An 11,628-nucleotide genomic window follows, 5' to 3' on the forward strand; every position below is an offset into this window, starting at 1 on the left:
CCAGTATTCCAATGTATGGATATAGAGTAGTTTGTTTGCCATTCTCCTGGTTTTTTTTTTTAGGTGATGTTTCACTCTTGTCATCCAGGCTGGGGGGCAGTGGCGCGATCTCAGCTCACTGCAACCTCTATCTCCCAGGTTCAAGCGATTCTTGTGCTTTAGCTTCTTGAGTAGCTGGGATTACAGACATCTGCCACCATGCCCAGCTAATTTTTTTTTTTTTTTTTTTTTTTTGGTATTTTTAATAGAGACGGGGTTTCATCATGCTGACCAGGCTGATCTTGAACTCCTGACCTCTGGTGATCCTTCTGCCTCGGCCTCCCAAAGTGCTGGGATTACAGCCATGAGCCATAGTGCCTGGTCTCAATAGGGGTTTAATGACAGGATCATAGTCTGGCATAGGAGAGGTTGCTCATTTATGGAGTGGTCTATTGTAAGGGAAGAAAGAAGGATAGAAAGAAAGAGACAGAGAGGTAGAGACAGAGAGAGGAAGAGATAGAAATAGAGACAGATACGAACTTGTTGCCTCCACATTCTCTGTCTCCAAGTCAGCAATGGGCCTCCTTCCGATTGGGAAACTTCTTGACTACCCAGCTCTCAGGTGCCCATGGTACACCTGCCAATTAGATTCCTCCTGTGCTGACTGTTCTCTGTTCTGGGTTTGTATCTGTTTCAAGGGTGACTGTCTCATTTAATTCTATAATGTTCACAAAGCGCTCAGCACAATATCTGGCACATGGTTTAGGACTTGGGAACTGGTGGTCTTCAGTACTCATCTTCTCAGCAGTTTGTGGGGCTCTCTGAGGTCAAGAATTGTGGCTTCTATGTCCCTTCAGTGTGGCTCTAACTCCTGGAAAGCCCCAGACACATGTGCAGGGGGCAGGGAGAACAGTGGATGGGGTAGTGGGTCAGGGCCCTTACACAGTCAATGCCTCAGCACCCCAAACTCAGGCCCTCTGGTTAGGTCTCTATTAGGGAAATAGCCCGGGGCTGGGTCTGGGAGGTCACTGGACCTTGATGCCGAACCACAGCTAGCAATGCCAGCATCACTAGCAAGTTCAGCATGGGCCTAGGGTACAAGGTTGCTGGGACCCATTGCCAGTGAGGAGGCCTGAGCAGCAGCCAGGCACATTGCCCCCTCCTCACCTCCTTCTCAGCCTTATAATTCCCAAGATTCCTGCTGTTTTTCCAGACCCCAGACCTCCCTGTCTGCGCGCTTCCAGAAGTGCTGAGCATAGGGGCTCCCAGGCTCACGCCAATGATGCCTCCTTCTTTTCCTTTCCAGGCTAAAATGACTTCCTGAGACCTGGATGTGTCTTTACGGCTTCACTGTTCCTGCAAGCTATGGTTGAGGGGTTCTGTTCTCTAATGCAGTGGTTCTCAAACTTGAGTGATGTATGCTCAAGTGCAGAAATCAGAGTATTCGATCCAGCAGGTGTGGGGTGGGGCCTGAGAACCTGCATGTCTAACATGTTCCCAGGCCATGTTCACGCTGCTGGGCTGGAACCACCCTTTCAGATCTAAAGCTTTGATCTCTTCTCCTGGGACTCAGCCTGTGTCTTCTCTCCTACATCACGGGGAACAGAGAAGGCGGGGGCTCATCTTCTTCCTTCTCTGCACAAGCCCCAAAAAACACTTAGATCGTAGTGACCTTGATGGTGACAGTAGGAAGTCCATATTTGAATTACCTTTGGCCAAAGGGCATGGCAAGACTTACGTAGGGAAAAGCAGATACAATGTCCTGTCTCCAGCCCATCGTAAAAATAAAAACACATGAAAGCTGGAGAGGATGTCAGAGTACAGTCATGCATCACCTAACGACGGGGACAAATCCTGAGAAATGCGTTGTTGGGCAATTTCGCCATGCGAAACATCATAGAGTACACTTATACAAACCTAGATGGTCTAGCCTGCTATACACCTAGGCCATGAACCTGTACAGTGCGTTAGTCTAGTGAATACTGGAGGCAATTGTAATACAGTGGTAAGTATTTGTATGTCTAACATACAAAACATATATAAATATAGAAAAGGTACAGTAAAAATATGGTATAAATGATAAAAAAAAAAAAAATGGTACACCTGGCCGGGCACGGTGGCTCACGCCTGTAATCCCAGCACTTTGGGAGGCTGAGGCAGGTTGGTCACGAGGTCAGGAGATCGAGACCATCCTGGCTAACGTGGTGAAACCCCGTCTCTACTAAATACACAAAAAATTAGCCGGACGATGTGGCAGGTGCCTGTAGTCCCAGCTACGTGGGAGGCTGAGAAAAAAAAAAACCAAAAAAACAAAAAAAGTGGTACACCTATAGAGGGCACTTACCATGAATGGAGCTTGCAGGACTGGAAGTTGCTTTGGGTGAGTCAGTGAGTGAGTGAGTGAGTGTGTGTGTAGGTCTGGGACTTTGCTGTGCACTACTGTAGACCCTATAAACACTGTGCAGTTAGGCTACACTACATTTATTTTACACATTTCTTTTTTCGGTAATAAATTAACCATAGCTTAATATAGCTTTTCTTACCCTGTAAACTTAAAAAATTTTAAAAGCTTTTTGCCTCTTTTGTAAACACAGCTTAAAGCACAAACGTACTGTATAGCTGTACAAAAATGTATTTTTTTACATCCTTATTCTTTAAGCTGTTTTCTGTTTTTAAATTTTTAAATTTTTTTTGTGAAAAATGAAGACACAAACACATACAGTAAGTAGCCTAGGTCTATTTGAGGTCAGGGTTATTAACATCCACTGCCTTCCACCTCCACATCTTCTGCACTGGAAGGTCTTCAGGGGCAGCAACAGGTATGGAGCTGTCATCTGCTATGATGACAAGGCCTTCTTCCGGATACTTTCTGACAGGCCTGAGGCTGTTTTACAGTTAACATAAAAGTATAAGGAGTATACTCTAAAATAACAATAAAAAGTATAGTAAATACATAAACCAATATCATAGTGGTTTACGATCATTATCAAGTATTATGTACTGTACATCATTGTATATGCTATACTTTTATGTGACTGGTAATGTAGTAGGTTTCTTTATACCAGCATCACTGCAAACATGTGAGTAATGCATTGCACTACAATGTCACTAGGCGCTAGCAAATTTTCAGCTCTATTATCATCTTACGGAACCACCGTTGTATGTGCAGTTCATACATCGTTATGTGGTACATGACTGTATAAAACTAAATAGGTAGTTTCATGAGAGAAATAATCAGAAGTTACTATGCTGTTTTAGCTGAGCATCAGTGATAACGTTAATTTTGATTTTGGAAGTAACCTATGTAAAAAGAACTCTGCAAATTACATAGGTCAGATAAGATAGTAAATGTAGCTTTTCTGGCAGTGTTCTAGAATGTTTATTCAGATTCAGCTCAATCTTGTGGTCAAGCTGGGTCTGACAAAAGATCCTTAAGAGTTCTTTAACACGCTCTACCCTCAAACCAATCCTCTGAGGTAGACATTGTCACTCTCATTTTACAGATGAAGAAACAGGCTTAGCAGTTGTATGTTGGATCCTGGATTCCAACAGTCTTTTTACTCCAACTCAGACTTTGGAACCTGAAGTGAGGTGTTTTTTTTTTGTTTTTTCTTTTTTCACAACACCACAGGTGAATGCTAATTAAGATTCTCCTGAACAATTTCTAGCCAAATTGCAACACATGAGGCTGGATGAAGGCTAGGGCAAGCTCTTCTCTTGCTTGGGGTGTGAACTCCATTGACTTTAGCTGGCCCTGTAAGGAAAAGTCCAGCATATGTACCATCAGAAATGACAGATTTGGAAACAGATTCCTATACAGACTTATCTGAGCTTAAGACAGGCAAGATTGATCAGGGTAGTGGATCTACTGTGATCACTTTTAATTGTTCTTCAGCATCTGGCAAAGTGTGTGTTTAAACAAGCCAGGTATGCTGCTTGCTGCTTGCTCAGAGAGATTAGAGATAGTGCTGCATCCAGCTGGGCCACCCTCAGCCCACCCTGGGCCAGATGCGTATTAAGTAAGGGAAGTATCTGCATCATTTGAGTGTTTGCAGATGCCATATGAATAGACCCCAGTGGAAACCAACTGAGCCACAGACGGTGCACCATGGCCTCCTGGAACTATCATTGGGTCCCAGATTTGTGGTCTGGGTATCATTCCAGCGAAAGTTTATTGCTCCATAAAGAATTTAGGCAGGAAGTGAGATAGATCATGGATTAGATAGTGACCTTTTGAGTTGGAATGGATGAGTGCTGCTGGTGGTAGGGATGAGAATGAAGAAGGAGGAGGAAGGTGGTGGCAGATGGGGTTTTGATGATTGGAGATGACAGATAGAGGATGGTGACAGCAGTGGTTGGGGGGATGGTGGCACAGGAGATGGATGTTGTAGGAAGCTGGTTATTGGGATGACGGGCTAAGTAGCTCAGGGAACCAGCTGGAAAGTCCAAAGCCAGGGATGGGAATTTGATCATGGTTGGGGGTGGCTAGGGAGGTGAGAGGATTGCTTGGGGGAGGCATAGATTTCTGATCACCCGCTCCTTCTTCCAAAGGTGCCTGTTGAGGGTATTTACCAAACTTGCCCCAACAGCCCAGCTGGGAGGTCCTTCCTGGCTGAGATTTAGTAAACTTGTTTCCCTAGGAGGCCTCTCTTACCACAACAGACAGATGGGTGCTGATGTCAGCAGCAGTGCAAAGCTGTAAGTCAGCACTAATGGGGGTGGCACCTGAGGGCCAATGGGAGAGAGAGTTCTGCCCAGCTTGGCCTCCTCTGAGACCCATCCCAATGGGAAGACAAGGTAAGAAGCCTATCCTGGGCTTCCTGGCCAGGTTCCTGGAATAGGTGGCAGGTTCATGGTGGGTGACTGGGGCTCAAATTTGGCAGCTCTGGGACATGGGAATTGGAAGGGCTTGTCGTGGGCCATCTGGTTTAAGCCTATGCAGAGAAAAGAAAGGCATTAGGATTCCCATTACCTGGATGAGGAAACTGAGGAGGAGGAGGAGAGTTGTGCCTAAGGTTAGCTGGAGAGGCAGCAGCAGAATCAGGCTCAGAACTTCTTCTGTAACAGCACCTCCATTTGTGTACCAGCGTGGGAGTATGGGGCAGTGAGCTCACAAGGGCAGGAATCAGCAGACTCAGGCAGCCTGTTTCCTCTTCTGCAAAATGGGAGTGCCAAAAAGTTGCTCCTAGGGTGTGGAGAGGATTAGATGAGATGGGCATAAGTAAAGCACCCTATGAACATTAATTTTCTTTTCCCCACAGATCATTTGTCCTGGGTGGGAGCCTTCAGTGCACCTCAGTATGTGTTTGTGTGTGCATGAGTGAGTGTGCTGTGTGTGTGAAAGCATGCACAAGCCCCTCCGTGTGTGTATGTGTTAGTGTGTATGTGAGTGTGTGATTTGCAAATCCTGACCAGGCAGCCATTGTGAGGGGAAGCTGCAATGTTTACTGATCTTGGGAGATATTAGAGGTTGGAGGCTCTAGGATTGGCCTTGCATGGGCTGAGGTGGCAGGACTAGAGTTGGAGGTGCTCTGGATCCCCTAGGCTGCTGCAAACCCTGAAAGCTGCTGCTCTGGACACCAATTGCTCAGGGCAGGGTTAGGCAGCTCCTGTTAGGGGCTTAGGCAAAGTCATCAAGTGACTTAGGAGTAGGTCTTTAGGAGGTCCCCCTGGGCATTTCTTTGGCAGCCTAGCCAGGGGTGTCTGCTTTCTTTGTAGCTGGAGGTTACCTCACCTTCCTCCCCTTGCTCTGGGAAGAGGTCTGAATATAAGTCAAGTCATTTGTGCTAATTGTTGACACTTTTGAGACGTGCCTTTCCTGGGAGTTTGGGGGCCTAGTATGCAAATCTATGCACATTATGTGCCATCAACAGAAAAATTGGAACCTCAGGGAATTGCTGGAGCAGAAAGGTTCTCCTTCTTCAGAACCGCTTCTAAGCTGCCTATAATTCCCCCCATTAAATTCACAGAGGCAAAAAATGTGTTGGATCCTGGAAGGTCAAGGCTGAGGCCAGATCACAATGGCCTTTCAGTCCATGGTCTCACTTTACAGATGAGGAAAGTGAGGCCCAGAGGGGAGGCATGACTTGCTTGAGATTATACAGTCAATGGCAATGCTAGGGTCTGACCTGGCCCAGGATCGTCCAGATTCATTCTTTTACTTAATATGCACAATACACATACACACACACACACACACACACACACACACACACACAGAGTCTATCCTTCGCATAGTACCCACAGCTTTATTTTGCTTCACAGCAGTACCTGACCTTGTATGTTTACATTTCCTTCTCCTTCTGCCTGACTAGAATAAAACTCCATGGGGGTGGGAAGTGTGCTTGTTTTTTCACATTGTATTCACTGTCATATTGTCAGCATCTAAAATACAGAATGGCGGGATTCATTCATTCATTTGCTGGTCACCTCTCTGATGTGCCCTCTTCCAGACCCTGGTGACACAGAAAAGTGTCAGACTTGGCCCCTGGCTCCTGGCTCAGGTGGCTTCAGGCCCTTTCTTCTGGGACCCAGTTGCCTGCGGGTGGGAGGGATCCCCCTCACCCAGGTCCCACTGGCGCTGACTCTGGAAGCTCACCCCAGGGGAGGAGAAGCTAGGGATGAGAATTAAGAGTCCTCTCCAAGGAACTCCCAGAGCAGAATCAGGGAAGCCCCCACGGCACTGAGGAGACTCGGGGTGTGCACACAGTAGCTTGTGACCAGGGAGGTGGCGGTGGGGAGGAAGGTAGAAGCTCATTTGGGAGGCAGGGTGTGGGGACTTGGAGGGGAATCCTGGGCGGAGACGGTGAATGGGTACTGTGGAGGCTCTGGGCACTGGGTGTCTAGGGCAGGCTGTGTGGGGCGGGGGGGGCATGACAGAGAAAGAACACTGGCATTTATTGACATTTGGGGTAGGCTGCAGAGTGGGGACTGGTGAAGAAGGGCAAAAGGCCAGACTCCAGTCCCTGCACTTCGTATGGGCAGAGTGGCGAGGCATTACATAAGCCTCAAGAAGAGCTTTGGTCGAAGGCTTAATTTTCTCATCTGTAAAGTGGGGATAACATGAACCTGGGCATGGGGGCCTGGTGTCAGGAGGGAGGTGAGTCTCATATGAAGGAATCTGTCTGAACGCCCTCAGCTGGACCCCCAAATCTGTCTGAACGCCCTCAGCTGGACCCCCAAACACAAGCCGGCCCGTCTTCCCAGCCCTTTCTCCCTTTTCCCAGGGTACATTCTCTGGGAAGTGGGGCCCTGTGGCTGCTGCCCTGGGGAGGGGCCAGTCCCCATCCTCTCTGCTCCCCAGCCACTGTATGTTCATTTGCCCAAGAGGTTACCCAGTTTCCTCTGTCCTAGTTGACCAGAACCCTCTGGATTCTGTGGGTGCTACGGGTTTTCTGGCCGGGACCCAGGCCTACGCCTTGCTGGGGGCTGTGAGCAAGAGAGCAGCAGACCAGATTTTGCAAGCCTGAAATAGTTTATGGCCAGGCTGAGGCTGGGAGGAAGGAGGGCATGGCCCCAGGAATGCGGGAGGAATGCCTGGGAGGCCCGTTCCGTCCCCCACCCATCCTCAACTCCCCAGGGGGAAGGAGTACAGGCCTCAGGACTACTGGGCACTGGGCAGAGAAAGGGAAATGGTCTGGGCCCTGAGCAATCCTGGGGCTGGGGTGGTCGCAGGGCCAGTGAACGGGTATGTATGTGGGCTAAGTCTTTCTCCAGACATGAGTATCATCTCCTCCAAGGAGGACATCTGGATTAGACTTCTCTGTCTACTCCATTCAGTCTTTAGTATTTACTTGCCTGTAGCACCAAGGATACATATCTTCATTCCTGTGTCCCTCAGAGTGAGGGTTGTTTTTCTACTTGATGCAGGGCCTCTCTGTCTCCACTGTCAAACTGGGAGCTCCCTGAGGTCAGGGTTTGTGTTTTCCTTTCAGATTGAAAATTCCTTAAAGATTGAGGCTATGAGTCTCCCATAGAGTGGAAGCCCACAAATGCTTCCCATGTCCAGAATGGGGTGGAAGTGGAACGACAAGATGCAGTCTCCACCCCCATTCCTTTAGATCCAAGATGGGATCTCCTTCAATCCTGGTTGGAAAGCGGGATAGACTTCAGAGGGCCAGTTGAGTCTTGTGGACCAGACAGCAGCCTATGAAGAGACTTGGCCCTCCCATTTCCATCCATGTGAACACCTGGGGCCCCTATGTTGAGGCCAGAGGAAGCCAGGCCCCCATTACCCATCTGGACAGTTCACTTGGCCCTGCTGGTATCATACCTTGGACTTGCCCCCTCTGCATGTGGCCTGGGGTCTATTCCAGGAAGGGGTGGGCGGTAGGGGGTTGAGAGTGGACAGGCCACTGGCTGTTAATGATACCTGCATTTTCGTGGGCCCTATGGTCAGGCCATCACCTTCCCTTTCATGTTTGGCTCTGTCTCAGTGAGCCAGCAGGTGAGGTGGAGGCTAGGCAGGAGCCCCAGGGTAGGAGTAGCCATGCAGGCACAGAAGGAGGCAGAGGACTGGTGCCTGGTCACAGTCACAAGGTTCTAGCACCCTCAATTTCCATCAATGCCCCAGCTTTGTTATGGAAGACACAAGTTGCCAAAACTCTGGCAACTCTGGCTGGTCACACCCTGTCGTTTTGCGGACATAGCTCTCTGGCCTCCATTGGCAGGACATCTATTTCTAATTCCCGCATACACTCCTAGACCAGCCTCATTTGGGTCAGTCTGTGGTCAGGGTCATAGACAAGCTCTACAGGGTTGGGCCAGTCTGTGGCTAGAATTAAGGGTCTGAGATCTGGGTTTAGGGTCAGGCTCTGACCAGGGTTTTGTGTCAGCCTGTTTTCTGGGTTAAAGGGATTAGACTTTGACTAGGTAGGACTAACAGTCAGTCTGTACCCAGAACTATGGTTAAGTTTATAACCAGAAGTAGGAGGTCAGTCTGTATCCAAGCTTAGGGACCAATCTGTACCCAGGACCAGGAATATGGATTCCTAATCCAGGACTGTACCTAGGATTAGAGATCAGTCTACACCTAGGATTAAGAGCCAGTTTGTATCCAGGATTAAGGATCAGACTGTACCCAGAAATGGAATAGTCTATACCCAGAATTAGGGATCAATGAGCATTGAGGGGTAGGCGTGTGTTTTGCACTGAAACTGAACCTATGACTAGGCCACAGAAGGTTACCCTGGCCCAACTGGGTGTAGAAGGCGGAGAATACTGTTTGCAGTTTGAAGGGGAAAGAGTTTGATGATCCCTTGGCCACCCTACTCTGCATACCCACCTGCAGGAGTTACCTGGGGCAAAGTGGGGCACTTCAACACTCCCAGCCTTAGCTTCGACTTGATGAGGCACAAGAAACAGCAGCCTGAGCCCCACAAAGCACGGTGCCTAGGCAAGGTCCAGTGAGTGGCTCAGAGGCAGCATTGCCCAGTTCTATGGCCAGGAAGAATCCTGAGCAACTCCACCACAGATGGCGCTTCTGTTTACACTGCACCTCTCGAAACTCATTCACCAACAGTTCATTCTGCAAATATTTCCCGAATACCTGCCGTGCTTTAGGCCAGAGGTTCTCAAAGTTGAGTGCACAGAAGAATCAACTGGGAAGCTTGTGAAAAAGGCTGACTCCTGGGCCCCCCTCTTGGGTATTCTGGAGCAGAAAGGCAATAGGAGCTGCCCAGGAATCTGTACTTTTAATAAAGTTTCCTGGTGATTCTGCTGTGGTAGTTTAGGGCCATGCTCTTGGGACCTGTCCTCAAAAGGCCCATCAAGTTAAAAAGGATTGCAGGAAACACCCATAATGCTGTCTGGTGAGTTCAGCAAGCCGGTGGGCATCTTCCAGGGCATTTGGAACAGAGGGTATGCATGGGTGTTTTCAGAGAAGACCCAAGAAGACCTTGTGAGGAAGCAACAGTGAACTTCTGCCTCATTTTTGAAGAAAACTTTGTTGTCTTGTTGCAAAAATTGTATGGAACGTACCTGTCTAGCCACCGCAAAGCCTTTTCACATGATTGGCAAGCTAGAATTCTGGCAAGCACACAAAAGATTAGCTCTGAGAATAGAGGTGTAAAGCAAAACATACTTTTTTTTTTTTTTGAGATGGAATCTCGCTCTGTCGCCAGGCTGGTGTGCAGTGGCACAATCTCGGCTCACTGCAACCTCCATTTCCTGGGTTCAAGCGATTCTCCTGCCTCAGCCTCTCGAGGAGCTGGGATTATAGGCAGGCGCTGCTATGCCTGGCTAATATTTTTTTTTTTTTAGAACGGGGTCTCATCATGTTAGCCAGGTTGGTCTCGATCTTTTGACCTCGTGATCCACCCGCCTCAGCCTCCCAAAATGTTGGGATTACAGGCATGAGCCACCGCGCCTGGCCGCAAAGCATAATTAATACATTAAACGGGGCAAAGGAAAAGAATGCATCTAAAAATGCTGTCTTCGTCTGGTGGTAAGGAAGGAACAACGCACGACAGGCATTAGTATTAATAACTCACCAATTGTCTATAAACAGTCATCCTGAAAAGCACTGCTCAAGCAATGCAGTCAGCTTCCTTTAAACCACGGCCTTGTGCTTTGTCCCACTCTCCCTGCATAGTTTCACCCACTTAGAACTTTGTCTGCAGTTGGTGTATATGCAGGGCGTGTGAGTGTTTTCATTTCCCGGATATTACCATATTGATTACACTTTTGCAGACAGCACCTCCGACCTGCTCCTTGGTTAAGGGTCCTGGTGCTGAAGCGCTCAGTCATCTTGAGGACCTCACTGAAGGCAGGGAGGTCGTAAAGGATGACTCTCCCCTCTGGGATTGACCACCATGTGTCATGCTTCTGGAAGGTCCCAGAAATCTTTCCTTATTGAATGTTTCCATTCTTCCCTCTCAAAGTGAACAGATTTCTGGGCCTCTCTGCTCCTTATGGGGCAGGAGCTTGAGGTATTGTGCTGCTCAGAGGTGGAGACAGGACTGGACTATGTCCCAGGAGCTCCTGGAGGCAATACCCTTTCTGGCTGGTCCTGAGATTCCAGATCCTCATGCACAGAGGGCTGGAGGTGACCCTCCATGTCTTTAAGCTGGGCTGTGAGGCACCTGGTCACAGACCCCACAGGAAGTGGATAGAGCCAGGAAGTTTTTATGTTTATCCCAGTTCAATTCTACCTTGTTGGTTTCAGCCCAGAGTTTACAGAGAGGTAGGGATTCCCTGGGCTTCTCCAGCTGGTAGGGGACATCCACAGCTCCTCTGGACACTCCCATGCCTACAGAGGCTCCCTCCCCAGAGCATCTCTTCATTTCATTCATTCATTCATTCATTCATCCATTCAACAAATGTTCACTGAACACCCACTGGGCACCCAGTGCAGCGCTAGGCACTGGGACCCAGAGGTGGAAGGATGGCTCACGGTGTAGACAAGTGGGCGGCACAGAAGCAGATCATTTTTCTCTAGTATGGTACAAGTAGGCCAAGGGATTATAGGGGATAGGAGGGGGATCTGCTTCAGTCTTAGCGGGTCTAGAGAAGGCAGGGAAGTCTTCATGAGAGTGGTCATACTTTATCTGAGTTTTAAATTAGTTTTAAATTAGAGAAGGGGGGAGTGGGCTGGGGCTGTCCGGGAAGAGAATACAGCCTGCACTTAAGCCTGGAGGCTAGAAACCGCAT

General features: G+C 48.6%; 1 long non-coding RNA gene across 1 annotated transcript; it reads right to left on the reverse strand.

Moving 5' to 3' along the window:
- Nucleotides 1-888: 888 nt before the first annotated feature.
- LOC140708941 (uncharacterized) lies at nt 889-8,517 on the reverse strand. Its single transcript, XR_012089254.1, has 4 exons — nt 8,351-8,517; nt 6,255-6,363; nt 4,990-5,164; nt 889-1,833 (listed from the first exon to the last, which is right to left on the reverse strand). It is a non-coding gene; the product is annotated as an uncharacterized lncRNA (long non-coding RNA).
- Nucleotides 8,518-11,628: the final 3,111 nt, after the last annotated feature.

This window comes from Chlorocebus sabaeus, chromosome 17, assembly GCF_047675955.1.
Source record: "Chlorocebus sabaeus isolate Y175 chromosome 17, mChlSab1.0.hap1, whole genome shotgun sequence".
NCBI lineage: Eukaryota > Metazoa > Chordata > Mammalia > Primates > Cercopithecidae > Chlorocebus > Chlorocebus sabaeus.